Source organism: Paramisgurnus dabryanus, chromosome 14 (assembly GCF_030506205.2).
Source record: "Paramisgurnus dabryanus chromosome 14, PD_genome_1.1, whole genome shotgun sequence".
Classification (NCBI taxonomy): Eukaryota; Metazoa; Chordata; class Actinopteri; order Cypriniformes; family Cobitidae; genus Paramisgurnus; species Paramisgurnus dabryanus.
In genome coordinates, this window is record NC_133350.1 from 30576700 (window position 1) to 30598511 (window position 21812).

Genomic DNA, 21812 nt, shown 5'->3' on the forward strand with positions numbered 1-21812 from the left:
ACTTTCCACCTTGGACAGCAGCATATATAACCAGCATCATTGCCGCGATCTTTGAAAACGCGCTACCGGCGGAATGGATTATTTGCCAAGTCTTCCAATAACGCAAGCTAATCCATTGCGCTGTGTCAAGCATTTGTCGGAGACTTAATTTATACAAATCACATGTAGAGCTTTCACAGATACATATCACAAATAAATCATTATACTTATTTGCTGTTACCATACTGACATTGATAATTTTTAACACCTGCTTGTGGATAAAAAATAGACACTTCTTTACTCACTGGAACAGGGTCCTATGTAGTATCGCTATTCTACCACTAGATGCTCTGCGTACGCATACTCAGAGGTGTGCGTATATTTACACACATTTCTACGTATAAGTGCAATTTGATAAATTCCACACTTTGCGTAAAACTGTTCCTACGCACACTTTACGCACACTTCTGTGCGTACGCACGTTTGATAAATGAGGCCCCAGGACTGCAGCACTTCTGGAACGGCGTTGCCGACCCCTGTACTACGCTAAAGACGAGCATACACTGTGCCATTTCAGCACAGTCGTGGCTAAATGCCAACCTACACTTAACGAGTAAATCCCATGCGACGTGAAGCCAAAGCTCACGAATTGCATGCTCACACTCTACCAGGGGTCTCCGACCCTGCTCCTGGTGAGCTTCCGCCCTGCAGATTTTAGCTCCAACCCCAATGAAACATAGTTGAAGCAGCTTATCAAGGTTTTCAGGATTGCTTGATAATTACAGAGAGGTGTGTTGGAGGTGTGTTGAAACTGAAGTCTGCAGGAAGGTAGCCGACCAGAAGCAGGTTTGGAGATACCTGCACAATTCGGTCAGATCGCAGAGCTGCGACTTGACTGCTCACACTTCACGTCTGAAACAAATCGGTGAGATACCCGAACTAAGAAGTGTGTGGCTGTTTGCCAGTTTCAGAATCAGCATCCATGCATTCCTGGGAAATGCGCCGCCTTTCTCATACAGTTTGTGCGGTTCCTTCAAGCGATCGCAAAATATGTGGCAAAATCCGTTTATACAACCAAGTACCACAGCGTGTAGGTTTCTGTAGTGTAGTGGTTATCACGTTCGCCTCACACGCGAAAGGTCCTCGGTTCGAAACCGGGCAGAAACAGCGCGTTCCTTTTGATACGCTGCGAGTTAAAAGCCTCTCTTGAGACACGTTACTCCTTGTGTCATGAAGCACTTTTAAGGTTACACACAGTTCCGCCCGTCACATTCGCTTCACGCTTGAAAGGTGGACAGTTCGCAAGTGGGCGAAAAGCATTGCCCCTTTGGGGAGTGTTGCACAGAGAGAAAATGTGTGGCTAAATCTATCAAAATAACCAAAGAATCCACACGAACAGGTTTCTGTGGTGATGTGGTTATCACAAAAAGTCCTCGGTTCGACTGAAATAAACACTTTGTTAGAGATATGACAGGGTTTTGGTCATGTTGATTTAAGTACCTCAACAGTTACATCAGTTTTATGCACGTTATTTTAAACCTGATCGTCTGTTAGTGTTAGTTGAACGTAAGACAGGAAAGTGTACTGAGGTTTAGTCAACATTACCCAGCCAGTTGGCTGTGTAGAGAAGCCAATGAAAACCTCTTGTTCCCTTTACATAAAGTCTTGAATGTCTCGTTTGTTTTTTGTCTGTTTCATGTTGAAATCCGTTGAAAACAATTTTGAAAAAGAATAAAGGTCAATCCTTGATAATATCTCTAAACATGTCTAAGGCGATGGATTGCTCATGCAAAGTTCTCTTCAGGCGTTTACCTTCCGTTAGGCCAAAATGAACACTTTCAAAAAGGTAACGTTTAATTAAATCAACAACGGAAACTATTTGATTCACACTACTACGTACTTGCTGGTAATTTAGGAATCGCACAATGCCCAACCGCAGGGGTTCCGACAAAGTTTCACGTGACGAGGTGGCCGAGTGGTTAAGGCGATGGACTGCTAATCCATTGTGCTCTGCACGCGTGGGTTCGAATCCCATCCTCGTCGTCTGTCTGTCGTTGTGAAGCTGAACTGTCTTTAACATGCCACATTGCCGATGGTTACGTTGTTTCCCACACCTCTAGGAGTAGAGAAATCAGTGTGTTCTTTTTTCACCAGTTTTGAAGTGCGGACACTTGAGTGTTTTCAGACTCTAAAGTCCATGCTTTGTGCCAACTGTCTAGAAAGTGGTAAAGACAGGGTTGAGTGGTTCCTTTGTTGATGTTTGATGAAAGAGGAACAAAACAGTAATCATAACAACTGAATAACATTAGCGGAATGGTTAAAAACATACGTTTTCTCTAGCACAATTTCTATAGGTCAGTGCTAAAGCGTTTAAACGCAAATAGGGCAGTCTAACGGTTCACTTGGACATTATCACGACAGCTTTAACTGTGGTGAAGTATAACACATGATGCTTTTTCAATTCTTCAGCCACGTGTCTTCTGTGAGGGGGTATAGCTCAGTGGTAGAGCATTTGACTGCAGATCAAGAGGTCCCCGGTTCAAATCCGGGTGCCCCCTTGGCTATATGCCTGTATGTCCGTCGTTTGGCATGCTAATATTTCTGACTCAAAGTTCATCCTGGATCCTTTTAACATAGGGGTAGGCAAACGTCGGTCCTGGAGTGCAGCAGTCCTGCAGAGTTTAGCTCCAGCTCAATTCAAGCACACATGAACAGGCTAACCAAGGTCTAAAGGGTCACCTGAGAACTACAGGTGGATGAGGTTTAATCAGGGTTGGAAGTAAAATCTCCAGGACTGCAGCACTTCTGGACCGGCGTTGCCGACCCCTGTACTACGCTAAAGACGAGCATACACTGTGCCATTTCAGCACAGTCGTGGCTAAATGCCAACCTACACTTAACGAGTAAATCCCATGCGACGTCAAGCCAAAGCTCACGAATTGCATCCTCACACTCTACCAGGGGTCTCCGACCCTGCTCCTGGTGAGCTTCCGCCCTGCAGATTTTAGCTCCAACCCCAATGAAACATAGTTGAAGCAGCTTATCAAGGTTTTCAGGATTGCTTGATAATTACAGAGAGGTGTGTTGGAGGTGTGTTGAAACTGAAGTCTGCAGGAAGGTAGCCGACCAGAAGCAGGTTTGGAGATACCTGCACAATTCGGTCAGATCGCAGAGCTGCGACTTGACTGCTCACACTTCACGTCTGAAACAAATCGGTGAGATACCCGAACTAAGAAGTGTGTGGCTGTTTGCCAGTTTCAGAATCAGCATCCATGCATTCCTGGGAAATGCGCCGCCTTTCTCATACAGTTTGTGCGGTTCCTTCAAGCGATCGCAAAATATGTGGCAAAATCCGTTTATACAACCAAGTACCACAGCGTGTAGGTTTCTGTAGTGTAGTGGTTATCACGTTCGCCTCACACGCGAAAGGTCCTCGGTTCGAAACCGGGCAGAAACAGCGCGTTCCTTTTGATACGCTGCGAGTTAAAAGCCTCTCTTGAGACACGTTACTCCTTGTGTCATGAAGCACTTTTAAGGTTACACACAGTTCCGCCCGTCACATTCGCTTCACGCTTGAAAGGTGGCCAGTTCGCAAGTGGGCGAAAAGCATTGCCCCTTTGGGGAGTGTTGCACAGAGAGAAAATGTGTGGCTAAATCTATCAAAATAACCAAAGAATCCACACGAACAGGTTTCTGTGGTGATGTGGTTATCACAAAAAGTCCTCGGTTCGACTGAAATAAACACTTTGTTAGAGATATGACAGGGTTTTGGTCATGTTGATTTAAGTACCTCAACAGTTACATCAGTTTTATGCACGTTATTTTAAACCTGATCGTCTGTTAGTGTTAGTTGAACGTAAGACAGGAAAGTGTACTGAGGTTTAGTCAACATTACCCAGCCAGTTGGCTGTGTAGAGAAGCCAATGAAAACCTCTTGTTCCCTTTACATAAAGTCTTGAATGTCTCGTTTGTTTTTTGTCTGTTTCATGTTGAAATCCGTTGAAAACAATTTTGAAAAAGAATAAAGGTCAATCCTTGATAATATCTCTAAACATGTCTAAGGCGATGGATTGCTCATGCACAGTTCTCTTCAGGCGTTTACCTTCCGTTAGGCCAAAATGAACACTTTCAAAAAGGTAACGTTTAATTAAATCAACAACGGAAACTATTTGATTCACACTACTACGTACTTGCTGGTAATTTAGGAATCGCACAATGCCCAACCGCAGGGGTTCCGACAAAGTTTCACGTGACGAGGTGGCCGAGTGGTTAAGGCGATGGACTGCTAATCCATTGTGCTCTGCACGCGTGGGTTCGAATCCCATCCTCGTCGTCTGTCTGTCGTTGTGAAGCTGAACTGTCTTTAACATGCCACATTGCCGATGGTTACGTTGTTTCCCACACCTCTAGGAGTAGAGAAATCAGTGTGTTTTCTTTTCACCAGTTTTGAAGTGCTTACTCGCCAGAGTCTCTGGCGGACACTTGAGTGTTTTCAGACTCTAAAGTCCATGCTTTGTGCCAACTGTCTAGAAAGTGGTAAAGACAGGGTTGAGTGGTTCCTTTGTTGATGTTTGATGAAAGAGGAACAAAACAGTAATCATAACAACTGAATAACATTAGCGGAATGGTTAAAAACATACGTTTTCTCTAGCACAATTTCTATAGGTCAGTGCTAAAGCGTTTAAACGCAAATAGGGCAGTCTAACGGTTCACTTGGACATTATCACGACAGCTTTAACTGTGGTGAAGTATAACACATGATGCTTTTTCAATTCTTCAGCCACGTGTCTTCTGTGAGGGGGTATAGCTCAGTGGTAGAGCATTTGACTGCAGATCAAGAGGTCCCCGGTTCAAATCCGGGTGCCCCCTTGGCTATACGCCTGTATGTCCGTCGTTTGGCGCGCTAATATTTCTGACTCAAAGTTCATCCTGGATCCTTTTAACATAGGGGTAGGCAAACGTCGGTCCTGGAGTGCAGCAGTCCTGCAGAGTTTAGCTCCAGCTCAATTCAAGCACACATGAACAGGCTAACCAAGGTCTAAAGGGTCACCTGAGAACTACAGGTGGATGAGGTTTAATCAGGGTTGGAAGTAAAATCTCCAGGACTGCAGCACTTCTGGACCGGCGTTGCCGACCCCTGTACTACGCTAAAGACGAGCATACACTGTGCCATTTCAGCACAGTCGTGGCTAAATGCCAACCTACACTTAACGAGTAAATCCCATGCGACGTGAAGCCAAAGCTCACGAATTGCATGCTCACACTCTACCAGGGGTCTCCGACCCTGCTCCTGGTGAGCTTCCGCCCTGCAGATTTTAGCTCCAACCCCAATGAAACATAGTTGAAGCAGCTTATCAAGGTTTTCAGGATTGCTTGATAATTACAGAGAGGTGTGTTGGAGGTGTGTTGAAACTGAAGTCTGCAGGAAGGTAGCCGACCAGAAGCAGGTTTGGAGATACCTGCACAATTCGGTCAGATCGCAGAGCTGCGACTTGACTGCTCACACTTCACGTCTGAAACAAATCGGTGAGATACCCGAACTAAGAAGTGTGTGGCTGTTTGCCAGTTTCAGAATCAGCATCCATGCATTCCTGGGAAATGCGCCGCCTTTCTCATACAGTTTGTGCGGTTCCTTCAAGCGATCGCAAAATATGTGGCAAAATCCGTTTATACAACCAAGTACCACAGCGTGTAGGTTTCTGTAGTGTAGTGGTTATCACGTTCGCCTCACACGCGAAAGGTCCTCGGTTCGAAACCGGGCAGAAACAGCGCGTTCCTTTTGATACGCTGCGAGTTAAAAGCCTCTCTTGAGACACGTTACTCCTTGTGTCATGAAGCACTTTTAAGGTTACACACAGTTCCGCCCGTCACATTCGCTTCACGCTTGAAAGGTGGACAGTTCGCAAGTGGGCGAAAAGCATTGCCCCTTTGGGGAGTGTTGCACAGAGAGAAAATGTGTGGCTAAATCTATCAAAATAACCAAAGAATCCACACGAACAGGTTTCTGTGGTGATGTGGTTATCACAAAAAATCCTCGGTTCGACTGAAATAAACACTTTGTTAGAGATATGACAGGGTTTTGGTCATTTTGATTTAAGTACCTCAACAGTTACATCAGTTTTATGCACGTTATTTTAAACCTGATCGTCTGTTAGTGTTAGTTGAACGTAAGACAGGAAAGTGTACTGAGGTTTAGTCAACATTACCCAGCCAGTTGGCTGTGTAGAGAAGCCAATGAAAACCTCTTGTTCCCTTTACATAAAGTCTTGAATGTCTCGTTTGTTTTTTGTCTGTTTCATGTTGAAATCCGTTGAAAACAATTTTGAAAAAGAATAAAGGTCAATCCTTGATAATATCTCTAAACATGTCTAAGGCGATGGATTGCTCATGCACAGTTCTCTTCAGGCGTTTACCTTCCGTTAGGCCAAAATGAACACTTTCAAAAAGGTAACGTTTAATTAAATCAACAACGGAAACTATTTGATTCACACTACTACGTACTTGCTGGTAATTTAGGAATCGCACAATGCCCAACCGCAGGGGTTCCGACAAAGTTTCACGTGACGAGGTGGCCGAGTGGTTAGGGCGATGGACTGCTAATCCATTGTGCTCTGCACGCGTGGGTTCGAATCCCATCCTCGTCGTCTGTCTGTCGTTGTGAAGCTGAACTGTCTTTAACATGCCACATTGCCGATGGTTACGTTGTTTCCCACACCTCTAGGAGTAGAGAAATCAGTGTGTTTTCTTTTCACCAGTTTTGAAGTGCTTACTCGCCAGAGTCTCTGGCGGACACTTGAGTGTTTTCAGACTCTAAAGTCCATGCTTTGTGCCAACTGTCTAGAAAGTGGTAAAGACAGGGTTGAGTGGTTCCTTTGTTGATGTTTGATGAAAGAGGAACAAAACAGTAATCATAACAACTGAATAACATTAGCGGAATGGTTAAAAACATGCGTTTTCTCTAGCACAATTTCTATAGGTCAGTGCTAAAGCGTTTAAACGCAAATAGGGCAGTCTAACGGTTCACTTGGACATTATCACGACAGCTTTAACTGTGGTGAAGTATAACACATGATGCTTTTTCAATTCTTCAGCCACTTTTCTTCTGTGAGGGGGTATAGCTCAGTGGTAGAGCATTTGACTGCAGATCAAGAGGTCCCCGGTTCAAATCCGGGTGCCCCCTTGGCTATACGCCTGTATGTCTGTCTTTTGGCGCGCTAATATTTCTGACTCAAAGTTCATCCTGGATCCTTTTAACATAGGGGTAGGCAAACGTCGGTCCTGGAGTGCAGCAGTCCTGCAGAGTTTAGCTCCAGCTCAAATCAAGCACACATGAACAGGCTAACCAAGGTCTAAAGGGTCACCTGAGAACTACAGGTGGATGAGGTTTAATCAGGGTTGGAAGTAAAATCTCCAGGACTGCAGCACTTCTGGACCGGCGTTGCCGACCCCTGTACTACGCTAAAGACGAGCATACACTGTGCCATTTCAGCACAGTCGTGGCTAAATGCCAACCTACACTTAACGAGTAAATCCCATGCGACGTGAAGCCAAAGCTCACGAATTGCATGCTTACACTCTACCAGGGGTCTCCGACCCTGCTCCTGGTGAGCTTCCGCCCTGCAGATTTTAGCTCCAACCCCAATGAAACATAGTTGAAGCAGCTTATCAAGGTTTTCAGGATTGCTTGATAATTACAGAGAGGTGTGTTGGAGGTGTGTTGAAACTGAAGTCTGCAGGAAGGTAGCCGACCAGAAGCAGGTTTGGAGATACCTGCACAATTCGGTCAGATCGCAGAGCTGCGACTTGACTGCTCACACTTCACGTCTGAAACAAATCGGTGAGATACCCGAACTAAGAAGTGTGTGGCTGTTTGCCAGTTTCAGAATCAGCATCCATGCATTCCTGGGAAATGCGCCGCCTTTCTCATACAGTTTGTGCGGTTCCTTCAAGCGATCGCAAAATATGTGGCAAAATCCGTTTATACAACCAAGTACCACAGCGTGTAGGTTTCTGTAGTGTAGTGGTTATCACGTTCGCCTCACACGCGAAAGGTCCTCGGTTCGAAACCGGGCAGAAACAGCGCGTTCCTTTTGATACGCTGCGAGTTAAAAGCCTCTCTTGAGACACGTTACTCCTTGTGTCATGAAGCACTTTTAAGGTTACACACAGTTCCGCCCGTCACATTCGCTTCACGCTTGAAAGGTGGACAGTTCGCAAGTGGGCGAAAAGCATTGCCCCTTTGGGGAGTGTTGCACAGAGAGAAAATGTGTGGCTAAATCTATCAAAATAACCAAAGAATCCACACGAACAGGTTTCTGTGGTGATGTGGTTATCACAAAAAGTCCTCGGTTCGACTGAAATAAACACTTTGTTAGAGATATGACAGGGTTTTGGTCATGTTGATTTAAGTACCTCAACAGTTACATCAGTTTTATGCACGTTATTTTAAACCTGATCGTCTGTTAGTGTTAGTTGAACGTAAGACAGGAAAGTGTACTGAGGTTTAGTCAACATTACCCAGCCAGTTGGCTGTGTAGAGAAGCCAATGAAAACCTCTTGTTCCCTTTACATAAAGTCTTGAATGTCTCGTTTGTTTTTTGTCTGTTTCATGTTGAAATCCGTTGAAAACAATTTTGAAAAAGAATAAAGGTCAATCCTTGATAATATCTCTAAACATGTCTAAGGCGATGGATTGCTCATGCACAGTTCTCTTCAGGCGTTTACCTTCCGTTAGGCCAAAATGAACACTTTCAAAAAGGTAACGTTTAATTAAATCAACAACGGAAACTATTTGATTCACACTACTACGTACTTGCTGGTAATTTAGGAATCGCACAATGCCCAACCGCAGGGGTTCCGACAAAGTTTCACGTGACGAGGTGGCCGAGTGGTTAAGGCGATGGACTGCTAATCCATTGTGCTCTGCACGCGTGGGTTCGAATCCCATCCTCGTCGTCCGTCTGTCGTTGTGAAGCTGAACTGTCTTTAACATGCCACATTGCCGATGGTTACGTTGTTTCCCACACCTCTAGGAGTAGAGAAATCAGTGTGTTTTCTTTTCACCAGTTTTGAAGTGCTTACTCGCCAGAGTCTCTGGCGGACACTTGAGTGTTTTCAGACTCTAAAGTCCATGCTTTGTGCCAACTGTCTAGAAAGTGGTAAAGACAGGGTTGAGTGGTTCCTTTGTTGATGTTTGATGAAAGAGGAACAAAACAGTAATCATAACAACTGAATAACATTAGCGGAATGGTTAAAAACATGCGTTTTCTCTAGCACAATTTCTATAGGTCAGTGCTAAAGCGTTTAAACGCAAATAGGGCAGTCTAACGGTTCACTTGGACATTATCACGACAGCTTTAACTGTGGTGAAGTATAACACATGATGCTTTTTCAATTCTTCAGCCACTTTTCTTCTGTGAGGGGGTATAGCTCAGTGGTAGAGCATTTGACTGCAGATCAAGAGGTCCCCGGTTCAAATCCGGGTGCCCCCTTGGCTATACGCCTGTATGTCTGTCTTTTGGCGCGCTAATATTTCTGACTCAAAGTTCATCCTGGATCCTTTTAACATAGGGGTAGGCAAACGTCGGTCCTGGAGTGCAGCAGTCCTGCAGAGTTTAGCTCCAGCTCAAATCAAGCACACATGAACAGGCTAACCAAGGTCTAAAGGGTCACCTGAGAACTACAGGTGGATGAGGTTTAATCAGGGTTGGAAGTAAAATCTCCAGGACTGCAGCACTTCTGGACCGGCGTTGCCGACCCCTGTACTACGCTAAAGACGAGCATACACTGTGCCATTTCAGCACAGTCGTGGCTAAATGCCAACCTACACTTAACGAGTAAATCCCATGCGACGTGAAGCCAAAGCTCACGAATTGCATGCTTACACTCTACCAGGGGTCTCCGACCCTGCTCCTGGTGAGCTTCCGCCCTGCAGATTTTAGCTCCAACCCCAATGAAACATAGTTGAAGCAGCTTATCAAGGTTTTCAGGATTGCTTGATAATTACAGAGAGGTGTGTTGGAGGTGTGTTGAAACTGAAGTCTGCAGGAAGGTAGCCGACCAGAAGCAGGTTTGGAGATACCTGCACAATTCGGTCAGATCGCAGAGCTGCGACTTGACTGCTCACACTTCACGTCTGAAACAAATCGGTGAGATACCCGAACTAAGAAGTGTGTGGCTGTTTGCCAGTTTCAGAATCAGCATCCATGCATTCCTGGGAAATGCGCCGCCTTTCTCATACAGTTTGTGCGGTTCCTTCAAGCGATCGCAAAATATGTGGCAAAATCCGTTTATACAACCAAGTACCACAGCGTGTAGGTTTCTGTAGTGTAGTGGTTATCACGTTCGCCTCACACGCGAAAGGTCCTCGGTTCGAAACCGGGCAGAAACAGCGCGTTCCTTTTGATACGCTGCGAGTTAAAAGCCTCTCTTGAGACACGTTACTCCTTGTGTCATGAAGCACTTTTAAGGTTACACACAGTTCCGCCCGTCACATTCGCTTCACGCTTGAAAGGTGGACAGTTCGCAAGTGGGCGAAAAGCATTGCCCCTTTGGGGAGTGTTGCACAGAGAGAAAATGTGTGGCTAAATCTATCAAAATAACCAAAGAATCCACACGAACAGGTTTCTGTGGTGATGTGGTTATCACAAAAAGTCCTCGGTTCGACTGAAATAAACACTTTGTTAGAGATATGACAGGGTTTTGGTCATGTTGATTTAAGTACCTCAACAGTTACATCAGTTTTATGCACGTTATTTTAAACCTGATCGTCTGTTAGTGTTAGTTGAACGTAAGACAGGAAAGTGTACTGAGGTTTAGTCAACATTACCCAGCCAGTTGGCTGTGTAGAGAAGCCAATGAAAACCTCTTGTTCCCTTTACATAAAGTCTTGAATGTCTCGTTTGTTTTTTGTCTGTTTCATGTTGAAATCCGTTGAAAACAATTTTGAAAAAGAATAAAGGTCAATCCTTGATAATATCTCTAAACATGTCTAAGGCGATGGATTGCTCATGCACAGTTCTCTTCAGGCGTTTACCTTCCGTTAGGCCAAAATGAACACTTTCCAAAAGTTAACGTTTAATTAAATCAACAACGGAAACTATTTGATTCACACTACTACGTACTTGCTGGTAATTTAGGAATCGCACAATGCCCAACCGCAGGGGTTCCGACAAAGTTTCACGTGACGAGGTGGCCGAGTGGTTAAGGCGATGGACTGCTAATCCATTGTGCTCTGCACGCGTGGGTTCGAATCCCATCCTCGTCGTCCGTCTGTCGTTGTGAAGCTGAACTGTCTTTAACATGCCACATTGCCGATGGTTACGTTGTTTCCCACACCTCTAGGAGTAGAGAAATCAGTGTGTTTTCTTTTCACCAGTTTTGAAGTGCTTACTCGCCAGAGTCTCTGGCGGACACTTGAGTGTTTTCAGACTCTAAAGTCCATGCTTTGTGCCAACTGTCTAGAAAGTGGTAAAGACAGGGTTGAGTGGTTCCTTTGTTGATGTTTGATGAAAGAGGAACAAAACAGTAATCATAACAACTGAATAACATTAGCGGAATGGTTAAAAACATGCGTTTTCTCTAGCACAATTTCTATAGGTCAGTGCTAAAGCGTTTAAACGCAAATAGGGCAGTCTAACGGTTCACTTGGACATTATCACGACAGCTTTAACTGTGGTGAAGTATAACACATGATGCTTTTTCAATTCTTCAGCCACTTTTCTTCTGTGAGGGGGTATAGCTCAGTGGTAGAGCATTTGACTGCAGATCAAGAGGTCCCCGGTTCAAATCCGGGTGCCCCCTTGGCTATACGCCTGTATGTCTGTCTTTTGGCGCGCTAATATTTCTGACTCAAAGTTCATCCTGGATCCTTTTAACATAGGGGTAGGCAAACGTCGGTCCTGGAGTGCAGCAGTCCTGCAGAGTTTAGCTCCAGCTCAAATCAAGCACACATGAACAGGCTAACCAAGGTCTAAAGGGTCACCTGAGAACTACAGGTGGATGAGGTTTAATCAGGGTTGGAAGTAAAATCTCCAGGACTGCAGCACTTCTGGACCGGCGTTGCCGACCCCTGTACTACGCTAAAGACGAGCATACACTGTGCCATTTCAGCACAGTCGTGGCTAAATGCCAACCTACACTTAACGAGTAAATCCCATGCGACGTGAAGCCAAAGCTCACGAATTGCATGCTTACACTCTACCAGGGGTCTCCGACCCTGCTCCTGGTGAGCTTCCGCCCTGCAGATTTTAGCTCCAACCCCAATGAAACATAGTTGAAGCAGCTTATCAAGGTTTTCAGGATTGCTTGATAATTACAGAGAGGTGTGTTGGAGGTGTGTTGAAACTGAAGTCTGCAGGAAGGTAGCCGACCAGAAGCAGGTTTGGAGATACCTGCACAATTCGGTCAGATCGCAGAGCTGCGACTTGACTGCTCACACTTCACGTCTGAAACAAATCGGTGAGATACCCGAACTAAGAAGTGTGTGGCTGTTTGCCAGTTTCAGAATCAGCATCCATGCATTCCTGGGAAATGCGCCGCCTTTCTCATACAGTTTGTGCGGTTCCTTCAAGCGATCGCAAAATATGTGGCAAAATCCGTTTATACAACCAAGTACCACAGCGTGTAGGTTTCTGTAGTGTAGTGGTTATCACGTTCGCCTCACACGCGAAAGGTCCTCGGTTCGAAACCGGGCAGAAACAGCGCGTTCCTTTTGATACGCTGCGAGTTAAAAGCCTCTCTTGAGACACGTTACTCCTTGTGTCATGAAGCACTTTTAAGGTTACACACAGTTCCGCCCGTCACATTCGCTTCACGCTTGAAAGGTGGCCAGTTCGCAAGTGGGCGAAAAGCATTGCCCCTTTGGGGAGTGTTGCACAGAGAGAAAATGTGTGGATAAATCTATCAAAATAACCAAAGAATCCACACGAACAGGTTTCTGTGGTGATGTGGTTATCACAAAAAGTCCTCGGTTCGACTGAAATAAACACTTTGTTAGAGATATGACAGGGTTTTGGTCATGTTGATTTAAGTACCTCAACAGTTACATCAGTTTTATGCACGTTATTTTAAACCTGATCGTCTGTTAGTGTTAGTTGAACGTAAGACAGGAAAGTGTACTGAGGTTTAGTCAACATTACCCAGCCAGTTGGCTGTGTAGAGAAGCCAATGAAAACCTCTTGTTCCCTTTACATAAAGTCTTGAATGTCTCGTTTGTTTTTTGTCTGTTTCATGTTGAAATCCGTTGAAAACAATTTTGAAAAAGAATAAAGGTCAATCCTTGATAATATCTCTAAACATGTCTAAGGCGATGGATTGCTCATGCACAGTTCTCTTCAGGCGTTTACCTTCCGTTAGGCCAAAATGAACACTTTCAAAAAGGTAACGTTTAATTAAATCAACAACGGAAACTATTTGATTCACACTACTACGTACTTGCTGGTAATTTAGGAATCGCACAATGCCCAACCGCAGGGGTTCCGACAAAGTTTCACGTGACGAGGTGGCCGAGTGGTTAAGGCGATGGACTGCTAATCCATTGTGCTCTGCACGCGTGGGTTCGAATCCCATCCTCGTCGTCTGTCTGTCGTTGTGAAGCTGAACTGTCTTTAACATGCCACATTGCCGATGGTTACGTTGTTTCCCACACCTCTAGGAGTAGAGAAATCAGTGTGTTTTCTTTTCACCAGTTTTGAAGTGCTTACTCGCCAGAGTCTCTGGCGGACACTTGAGTGTTTTCAGACTCTAAAGTCCATGCTTTGTGCCAACTGTCTAGAAAGTGGTAAAGACAGGGTTGAGTGGTTCCTTTGTTGATGTTTGATGAAAGAGGAACAAAACAGTAATCATAACAACTGAATAACATTAGCGGAATGGTTAAAAACATGCGTTTTCTCTAGCACAATTTCTATAGGTCAGTGCTAAAGCGTTTAAACGCAAATAGGGCAGTCTAACGGTTCACTTGGACATTATCACGACAGCTTTAACTGTGGTGAAGTATAACACATGATGCTTTTTCAATTCTTCAGCCACTTTTCTTCTGTGAGGGGGTATAGCTCAGTGGTAGAGCATTTGACTGCAGATCAAGAGGTCCCCGGTTCAAATCCGGGTGCCCCCTTGGCTATACGCCTGTATGTCCGTCTTTTGGCGCGCTAATATTTCTGACTCAAAGTTCATCCTGGATCCTTTTAACATAGGGGTAGGCAAACGTCGGTCCTGGAGTGCAGCAGTCCTGCAGAGTTTAGCTCCAGCTCAAATCAAGCACACATGAACAGGCTAACCAAGGTCTAAAGGGTCACCTGAGAACTACAGGTGGATGAGGTTTAATCAGGGTTGGAAGTAAAATCTCCAGGACTGCAGCACTTCTGGACCGGCGTTGCCGACCCCTGTACTACGCTAAAGACGAGCATACACTGTGCCATTTCAGCACAGTCGTGGCTAAATGCCAACCTACACTTAACGAGTAAATCCCATGCGACGTGAAGCCAAAGCTCACGAATTGCATGCTCACACTCTACCAGGGGTCTCCGACCCTGCTCCTGGTGAGCTTCCGCCCTGCAGATTTTAGCTCCAACCCCAATGAAACATAGTTGAAGCAGCTTATCAAGGTTTTCAGGATTGCTTGATAATTACAGAGAGGTGTGTTGGAGGTGTGTTGAAACTGAAGTCTGCAGGAAGGTAGCGGACCAGAAGCAGGTTTGGAGATACCTGCACAATTCGGTCAGATCGCAGAGCTGCGACTTGACTGCTCACACTTCACGTCTGAAACAAATCGGTGAGATACCCGAACTAAGAAGTGTGTGGCTGTTTGCCAGTTTCAGAATCAGCATCCATGCATTCCTGGGAAATGCGCCGCCTTTCTCATACAGTTTGTGCGGTTCCTTCAAGCGATCGCAAAATATGTGGCAAAATCCGTTTATACAACCAAGTACCACAGCGTGTAGGTTTCTGTAGTGTAGTGGTTATCACGTTCGCCTCACTCGCGAAAGGTCCTCGGTTCGAAACCGGGCAGAAACAGCGCGTTCCTTTTGATACGCTGCGAGTTAAAAGCCTCTCTTGAGACACGTTACTCCTTGTGTCATGAAGCACTTTTAAGGTTACACACAGTTCCGCCCGTCACATTCGCTTCACGCTTGAAAGGTGGACAGTTCGCAAGTGGGCGAAAAGCATTGCCCCTTTGGGGAGTGTTGCACAGAGAGAAAATGTGTGGCTAAATCTATCAAAATAACCAAAGAATCCACACGAACAGGTTTCTGTGGTGATGTGGTTATCACAAAAAGTCCTCGGTTCGACTGAAATAAACACTTTGTTAGAGATATGACAGGGTTTTGGTCATGTTGATTTAAGTACCTCAACAGTTACATCAGTTTTATGCACGTTATTTTAAACCTGATCGTCTGTTAGTGTTAGTTGAACGTAAGACAGGAAAGTGTACTGAGGTTTAGTCAACATTACCCAGCCAGTTGGCTGTGTAGAGAAGCCAATGAAAACCTCTTGTTCCCTTTACATAAAGTCTTGAATGTCTCGTTTGTTTTTTGTCTGTTTCATGTTGAAATCCGTTGAAAACAATTTTGAAAAAGAATAAAGGTCAATCCTTGATAATATCTCTAAACATGTCTAAGGCGATGGATTGCTCATGCACAGTTCTCTTCAGGCGTTTACCTTCCGTTAGGCCAAAATGAACACTTTCAAAAAGGTAACGTTTAATTAAATCAACAACGGAAACTATTTGATTCACACTACTACGTACTTGCTGGTAATTTAGGAATCGCACAATGCCCAACCGCAGGGGTTCCGACAAAGTTTCACGTGACGAGGTGGCCGAGTGGTTAAGGCGATGGACTGCTAATCCATTGTGCTCTGCACGCGTGGGTTCGAATCCCATCCTCGTCGTCTGTCTGTCGTTGTGAAGCTGAACTGTCTTTAACATGCCACATTGCCGATGGTTACGTTGTTTCCCACACCTCTAGGAGTAGAGAAATCAGTGTGTTTTCTTTTCACCAGTTTTGAAGTGCTTACTCGCCAGAGTCTCTGGCGGACACTTGAGTGTTTTCAGACTCTAAAGTCCATGCTTTGTGCCAACTGTCTAGAAAGTGGTAAAGACAGGGTTGAGTGGTTCCTTTGTTGATGTTTGATGAAAGAGGAACAAAACAGTAATCATAACAACTGAATAACATTAGCGGAATGGTTAAAAACATGCGTTTTCTCTAGCACAATTTCTATAGGTCAGTGCTAAAGCGTTTAAACGCAAATAGGGCAGTCTAACGGTTCACTTGGACATTATCACGACAGCTTTAACTGTGGTGAAGTATAACACATGATGCTTTTTCAATTCTTCAGCCACTTTTCTTCTGTGAGGGGGTATAGCTCAGTGGTAGAGCATTTGACTGCAGATCAAGAGGTCCCCGGTTCAAATCCGGGTGCCCCCTTGGCTATACGCCTGTATGTCCGTCTTTTGGCTCGCTAATATTTCTGACTCAAAGTTCATCCTGGATCCTTTTAACATAGGGGTAGGCAAACGTCGGTCCTGGAGTGCAGCAGTCCTGCAGAGTTTAGCTCCAGCTCAAATCAAGCACACATGAACAGGCTAACCAAGGTCTAAAGGGTCACCTGAGAACTACAGGTGGATGAGGTTTAATCAGGGTTGGAAGTAAAATCTCCAGGACTGCAGCACTTCTGGACCGGCGTTGCCGACCCCTGTACTACGCTAAAGACGAGCATACACTGTGCCATTTCAGCACAGTCGTGGCTAAATGCCAACCTACACTTAACGAGTAAATCCCATGCGACGTGAAGCCAAAGCTCACGAATTGCATGCTCACACTCTACCAGGGGTCTCCGACCCTGCTCCTGGTGAGCTTCCGCCCTGCAGATTTTAGCTCCAACCCCAATGAAACATAGTTGAAGCAGCTTATCAAGGTTTTCAGGATTGCTTGATAATTACAGAGAGGTGTGTTGAAACTGAAGTCTGCAGGAAGGTAGCCGACCAGAAGCAGGTTTGGAGATACCTGCACAATTCGGTCAGATCGCAGAGCTGCGACTTGACTGCTCACACTTCACGTCTGAAACAAATCGGTGAGATACCCAAACTAAGAAGTGTGTGGCTGTTTGCCAGTTTCAGAATCAGCATCCATGCATTCCTGGGAAATGCGCCGCCTTTCTCATACAGTTTGTGCGGTTCCTTCAAGCGATCGCAAAATATGTGGCAAAATCCGTTTATACAAGCAAGTACCACAGCGTGTAGGTTTCTGTAGTGTAGTGGTTATCACGTTCGCCTCACACGCGAAAGGTCCTCGGTTCGAAACCGGGCAGAAACAGCGCGTTCCTTTTGATACGCTGCGAGTTAAAAGCCTCTCTTGAGACACGTTACTCCTTGTGTCATGAAGCACTTTTAAGGTTACACACAGTTCCGCCCGTCACATTCGCTTCACGCTTGAAAGGTGGACAGTTCGCAAGTGGGCGAAAAGCATTGCCCCTTTGGGGAGTGTTGCACAGAGAGAAAATGTGTGGCTAAATCTATCAAAATAACCAAAGAATCCACACGAACAGGTTTCTGTGGTGATGTGGTTATCACAAAAAGTCCTCGGTTCGACTGAAATAAACACTTTGTTAGAGATATGACAGGGTTTTGGTCATGTTGATTTAAGTACCTCAACAGTTACATCAGTTTTATGCACGTTATTTTAAACCTGATCGTCTGTTAGTGTTAGTTGAACGTAAGACAGGAAAGTGTACTGAGGTTTAGTCAACATTACCCAGCCAGTTGGCTGTGTAGAGAAGCCAATGAAAACCTCTTGTTCCCTTTACATAAAGTCTTGAATGTCTCGTTTGTTTTTTGTCTGTTTCATGTTGAAATCCGTTGAAAACAATTTTGAAAAAGAATAAAGGTCAATCCTTGATAATATCTCTAAACATGTCTAAGGCGATGGATTGCTCATGCACAGTTCTCTTCAGGCGTTTACCTTCCGTTAGGCCAAAATGAACACTTTCAAAAAGGTAACGTTTAATTAAATCAACAACGGAAACTATTTGATTCACACTACTACGTACTTGCTGGTAATTTAGGAATCGCACAATGGCCAACCGCAGGGGTTCCGACAAAGTTTCACGTGACGAGGTGGCCGTACCCTCCACTAATTGGACTGCTTTAAGAAGTCCTAACAAGTCCTAACCAAGTCCTAACAATTCCTAACAATTCCTAACAAAGTCCTAACAGTTCCTAACAAGTCCTAACAAGTCCTAACAAGGTCCTAACAGTTCCTAACAAATCCGAACAGAGTCCTAACAACAGCGTGGCAAAAGAGCCAATCATATGCTTCAAAAAAATTGCCGCTCCAAGGGGGGCAAAAGAGCCAATTATATGCGTCGAAACAGGTGCCCCGTGCAAGCAGTGTTCTGATAGGTTACTGACGGAGACGATGTTACAGTTCATCCTCAGGTAACTGTATTTACCGTCGGCGAATATCTCTAGACACTAAAAGTAAGTAGAACTTACTAAATTATCTGAATATAATTATAAATCACTAAAGTGAAATCGTAAAAGTATTTGTTGTTTTTGTAAATAATTCTGCTCTGATAAACGTTGGATGTTTTTCGTGAAGTTTGATAAGACGGTCACAAAACCTTTAGGGATAATGCTAATCGCTATATTAATTATTTTCTTTACTTGACGTTTTTAAGTGTCTTTTGTGTGTCTGTCTTTGGTTCATCAAATTAAACTAGAACAGAGATGCTCAAATTTGTGTCTGTGTCGAGTGTTTATGTCGCTGTTAAGTTTGATAAGACGGTCACAAAACCTTAAGGGATAATGCTAATCGCTATATTAATTATTTTTTTTACTGGACGTTTTTAAGTGTCTTTTGTGTGTCTGTCTTTTGTTCATCAAATTAAACTAGAACAGAGATGCTCAATTTTGTGTCTGTGTCGAGTGTTTATGTCGCTGTTAAGTTTGATAAGACGGTCACAAAACCTTAAGGATAACGCGGTTAATTATTATTTAATATGACATGTATACTATTTTTAACAAAATATGTTGTCAATAGATAGATAGTCACAAAAAATGACTAATATCTAATCTTTTACACCTCATGAGTTCTCATGAAATTAGTACTTTAATTAGTAATATTCTATGAGAATATGTTTTTTGTTATATTTATTTCTAAATTTAAATTGTATGCGTTTTTCATTGTACTGAGTAAGACCATATGCTGTAAACATCTTGTTCTATTCTTTGACCATTTAAGTACAAATCGTTGAAATACCCATTATTACAGTGTAGTAGAGTATTACATTATTATTCATATGATCTTTTTTGTATAATATTAGTCTTTCAGACAAAACACTGGTTACACCACTTGACCATAACGTCTGCAGCAATAGGACAAGAGATCGAAACAGAAAATAGCCATCAAGGTAAACTGAAATGGATATTTTAATATATATTCATGTCATTCATCATATTCTGTATCAAAAAAAACATTTCATAACATCAATGAAGAAACAGGATTGACTTGTGTTGTGATTTTAGTTCAGTTATCATACAATAGAGAGATTGTGAGTAAGAGAGTATCATTTTCCCCATTTCTTTCATCACTAAACTGTTTTGATTACATTTTTTAATAACCGACAACCATCAGGGTGAGTTCATGCCATCTAATGTGATCTTAACAATGTAAATGAAACAGTGTTTCAGAAACTGAAGACTTAAAAAATTCCTGGGCCCGTATGTATAAAACTTCTCAGAAATGCTCTTAAGAATAGTCTTAAGCTATGGCTTAAGTGTCAGAAAATTCTTAGTAAGGAGTAGGAGCAGTCTGAGAATAGGAGACATTTATTAAGAGGCTGAAAGCAACTTTCAGTAAAGTGTAAGACTCATTCTTAAGTGCTGACTTGCTTAAGTGCGCCCTTAACCTCTGAATCAGCCAATAGAAAGCCGGCAACGGTACATTCACAGCAGCATGTGACACCATACATTCATGAATCATGAAGACATTACAATTATATTAGTATTTAAATATATTAATTTAAATTTGCTTCAAGAAAAGTTTAACAATATTACAAATAAGTACATACATTTATTTTACAAGATTTTGCACCATTTTGATTAAGATTATAACATGTTAATGAAATAGACAAACGTAGTGCTATTTAAAAAATTAAGATGATGAATCATATCATTTTCATTTCACTGACAAGGTGTATATAAGAAAATACAAAAGTTTGCAAACACTTAGATAAAAAATACTTTGATGATCAAGCCTGAACAAGATGATCAAGTTAAGCTGAATTTCTCCACTTAAACACAATTGTAATTTTTGCCATCTTGTCACTTTCACATTTGGCTTGCTCATTGCTAATATTGTAACATTATGTTTGGGGTCAGGGTTTTATACTCCATTTGTCATGATTAGAATGAGAACGAACCCAAGCGCAGACAGATGGAAAACAAAGATGACTTTATTAATAAGTAAACAGAGCCCACGTGGGAGCAAAACATTAAACAAGCAACAATAACTAGTACTGACTAACACTAAACTTGACTAGACTTTGACATTAACTAGACTGAACTTGACTAGACAACACAATAACAACATTCAAAGAACTTGGCTTACTAGACTTGGCTTACTTCACTTCACTTCACTTCACTTCACTTCACTTCACTTCACTTCACTTCACTTCACTTCACTTCACTTCACTTCACTTCACTTCACTTCACTTCACTTCACTTCACTTCACTTCACTTCACTTCACTTCACTTCACTTCACTTCACTTCACTTCACTTCACTTCACTTCACTTCACTTCACTTCACTTCACTTCACACAGGAACGGATCAGGAACAGAGCTAACGATACCAGACAGAACACAGAGCACAAGGAGCTTAAATAGGGGTAAAATAATGAGGGGAACAGGTGACAAGGATTAGTCAATGAAGACAAGAGGATGACAAGGGAGCGGGGATAAAGTGACGAGACAAAAAGGCCACGTACAGGCACACAAAACATGAGTCTATCATGATTCTGCCTCAAGACTAGAATAAAGCAATGACAAGAGGGCAGAATCATGACACTATTAATATCACTTTACATGTAATGATGTCACTGCAATCTTGTAGATACTTCACAATTTTTTAGGTTGATAATGCTATTGTAGTTGTTATTTACATTTTATGGTATTTTATTTACCTGTCATAAACTGTAAAACCAAAAGCGTCTCTACTTAAAAAAAACTTACTTCAATTAGTAACACCTAATAATTAAACATTTTAACTTTATTTATTTCACTTAAACTCAGAAAATGTAAGTTGAAAAAACATTACATTTTTAGGCAATATCAATTATTTGATCCAACTTTAACTTTTTACAGTATATATTATGCAAATTTATATACCTTTAAGTATGCTGTCTTGATAATCTCATAAAAAATCTCGGTACTGTGCAAGCACTTGAATAAGTTTCACTAATATACATCTTATACTGTATATTATATAGTGTAATATAATATACATTGTATAAAAAACCCTATACTCTTTATATTTCATAATGTTATATTAATTCCTATCTACTGTCTATTTTCTGCTCATTGTACATATATAAACTACTTTTAAAGGACTTTGTTTTTAATTATTCTACGCAGAGTTTACCAGAAGTTATGTGATGACCACGAAAGCTGCGTGTTTATGTTGTTACTGCTAAAACCATCCATAGAAATACATTTGAATTAAAGTAATTCTAACACATTCTTTGTTGCTAAGTGCATAAGACCTCTCCAGCTTTCTTAAATAATTTAGGATCTGAGACCTAGTCTTAACACTTAGGAGGCTTTATAAATCAAACTTAT

General features: G+C 42.8%; 22 non-coding genes across 22 annotated transcripts; all 22 read left to right on the top strand.

Moving 5' to 3' along the window:
- Positions 1–1073: 1073 nt before the first annotated feature.
- trnav-cac (transfer RNA valine (anticodon CAC)) lies at positions 1074–1146 on the top strand. Its single transcript has one exon. It is a non-coding gene; the product is annotated as a tRNA-Val (tRNA).
- Positions 1147–1940: 794 nt separating this feature from the next.
- On the top strand, positions 1941–2022 carry trnas-gcu (transfer RNA serine (anticodon GCU)). Its single transcript has one exon. It is a non-coding gene; the product is annotated as a tRNA-Ser (tRNA).
- A 443-nt stretch (positions 2023–2465) lies between these two features.
- trnac-gca (transfer RNA cysteine (anticodon GCA)) lies at positions 2466–2537 on the top strand. Its single transcript has one exon. It is a non-coding gene; the product is annotated as a tRNA-Cys (tRNA).
- Positions 2538–3363: 826 nt separating this feature from the next.
- Positions 3364–3436, top strand: trnav-cac (transfer RNA valine (anticodon CAC)). Its single transcript has one exon. It is a non-coding gene; the product is annotated as a tRNA-Val (tRNA).
- A 794-nt stretch (positions 3437–4230) lies between these two features.
- Positions 4231–4312, top strand: trnas-gcu (transfer RNA serine (anticodon GCU)). Its single transcript has one exon. It is a non-coding gene; the product is annotated as a tRNA-Ser (tRNA).
- Positions 4313–4776: 464 nt separating this feature from the next.
- trnac-gca (transfer RNA cysteine (anticodon GCA)) lies at positions 4777–4848 on the top strand. The gene has a single exon. It is a non-coding gene; the product is annotated as a tRNA-Cys (tRNA).
- Positions 4849–5674: 826 nt separating this feature from the next.
- Positions 5675–5747, top strand: trnav-cac (transfer RNA valine (anticodon CAC)). Its single transcript has one exon. It is a non-coding gene; the product is annotated as a tRNA-Val (tRNA).
- Positions 5748–6541: 794 nt separating this feature from the next.
- trnas-gcu (transfer RNA serine (anticodon GCU)) lies at positions 6542–6623 on the top strand. Its single transcript has one exon. It is a non-coding gene; the product is annotated as a tRNA-Ser (tRNA).
- A 464-nt stretch (positions 6624–7087) lies between these two features.
- On the top strand, positions 7088–7159 carry trnac-gca (transfer RNA cysteine (anticodon GCA)). Its single transcript has one exon. It is a non-coding gene; the product is annotated as a tRNA-Cys (tRNA).
- An 826-nt stretch (positions 7160–7985) lies between these two features.
- trnav-cac (transfer RNA valine (anticodon CAC)) lies at positions 7986–8058 on the top strand. The gene has a single exon. It is a non-coding gene; the product is annotated as a tRNA-Val (tRNA).
- A 794-nt stretch (positions 8059–8852) lies between these two features.
- On the top strand, positions 8853–8934 carry trnas-gcu (transfer RNA serine (anticodon GCU)). Its single transcript has one exon. It is a non-coding gene; the product is annotated as a tRNA-Ser (tRNA).
- Positions 8935–9398: 464 nt separating this feature from the next.
- trnac-gca (transfer RNA cysteine (anticodon GCA)) lies at positions 9399–9470 on the top strand. The gene has a single exon. It is a non-coding gene; the product is annotated as a tRNA-Cys (tRNA).
- An 826-nt stretch (positions 9471–10296) lies between these two features.
- On the top strand, positions 10297–10369 carry trnav-cac (transfer RNA valine (anticodon CAC)). Its single transcript has one exon. It is a non-coding gene; the product is annotated as a tRNA-Val (tRNA).
- Positions 10370–11163: 794 nt separating this feature from the next.
- On the top strand, positions 11164–11245 carry trnas-gcu (transfer RNA serine (anticodon GCU)). Its single transcript has one exon. It is a non-coding gene; the product is annotated as a tRNA-Ser (tRNA).
- Positions 11246–11709: 464 nt separating this feature from the next.
- trnac-gca (transfer RNA cysteine (anticodon GCA)) lies at positions 11710–11781 on the top strand. Its single transcript has one exon. It is a non-coding gene; the product is annotated as a tRNA-Cys (tRNA).
- An 826-nt stretch (positions 11782–12607) lies between these two features.
- trnav-cac (transfer RNA valine (anticodon CAC)) lies at positions 12608–12680 on the top strand. The gene has a single exon. It is a non-coding gene; the product is annotated as a tRNA-Val (tRNA).
- A 794-nt stretch (positions 12681–13474) lies between these two features.
- Positions 13475–13556, top strand: trnas-gcu (transfer RNA serine (anticodon GCU)). Its single transcript has one exon. It is a non-coding gene; the product is annotated as a tRNA-Ser (tRNA).
- Positions 13557–14020: 464 nt separating this feature from the next.
- Positions 14021–14092, top strand: trnac-gca (transfer RNA cysteine (anticodon GCA)). The gene has a single exon. It is a non-coding gene; the product is annotated as a tRNA-Cys (tRNA).
- Positions 14093–14918: 826 nt separating this feature from the next.
- Positions 14919–14991, top strand: trnav-cac (transfer RNA valine (anticodon CAC)). The gene has a single exon. It is a non-coding gene; the product is annotated as a tRNA-Val (tRNA).
- Positions 14992–15785: 794 nt separating this feature from the next.
- On the top strand, positions 15786–15867 carry trnas-gcu (transfer RNA serine (anticodon GCU)). Its single transcript has one exon. It is a non-coding gene; the product is annotated as a tRNA-Ser (tRNA).
- Positions 15868–16331: 464 nt separating this feature from the next.
- On the top strand, positions 16332–16403 carry trnac-gca (transfer RNA cysteine (anticodon GCA)). Its single transcript has one exon. It is a non-coding gene; the product is annotated as a tRNA-Cys (tRNA).
- Positions 16404–17218: 815 nt separating this feature from the next.
- Positions 17219–17291, top strand: trnav-cac (transfer RNA valine (anticodon CAC)). Its single transcript has one exon. It is a non-coding gene; the product is annotated as a tRNA-Val (tRNA).
- Positions 17292–21812: the final 4521 nt, after the last annotated feature.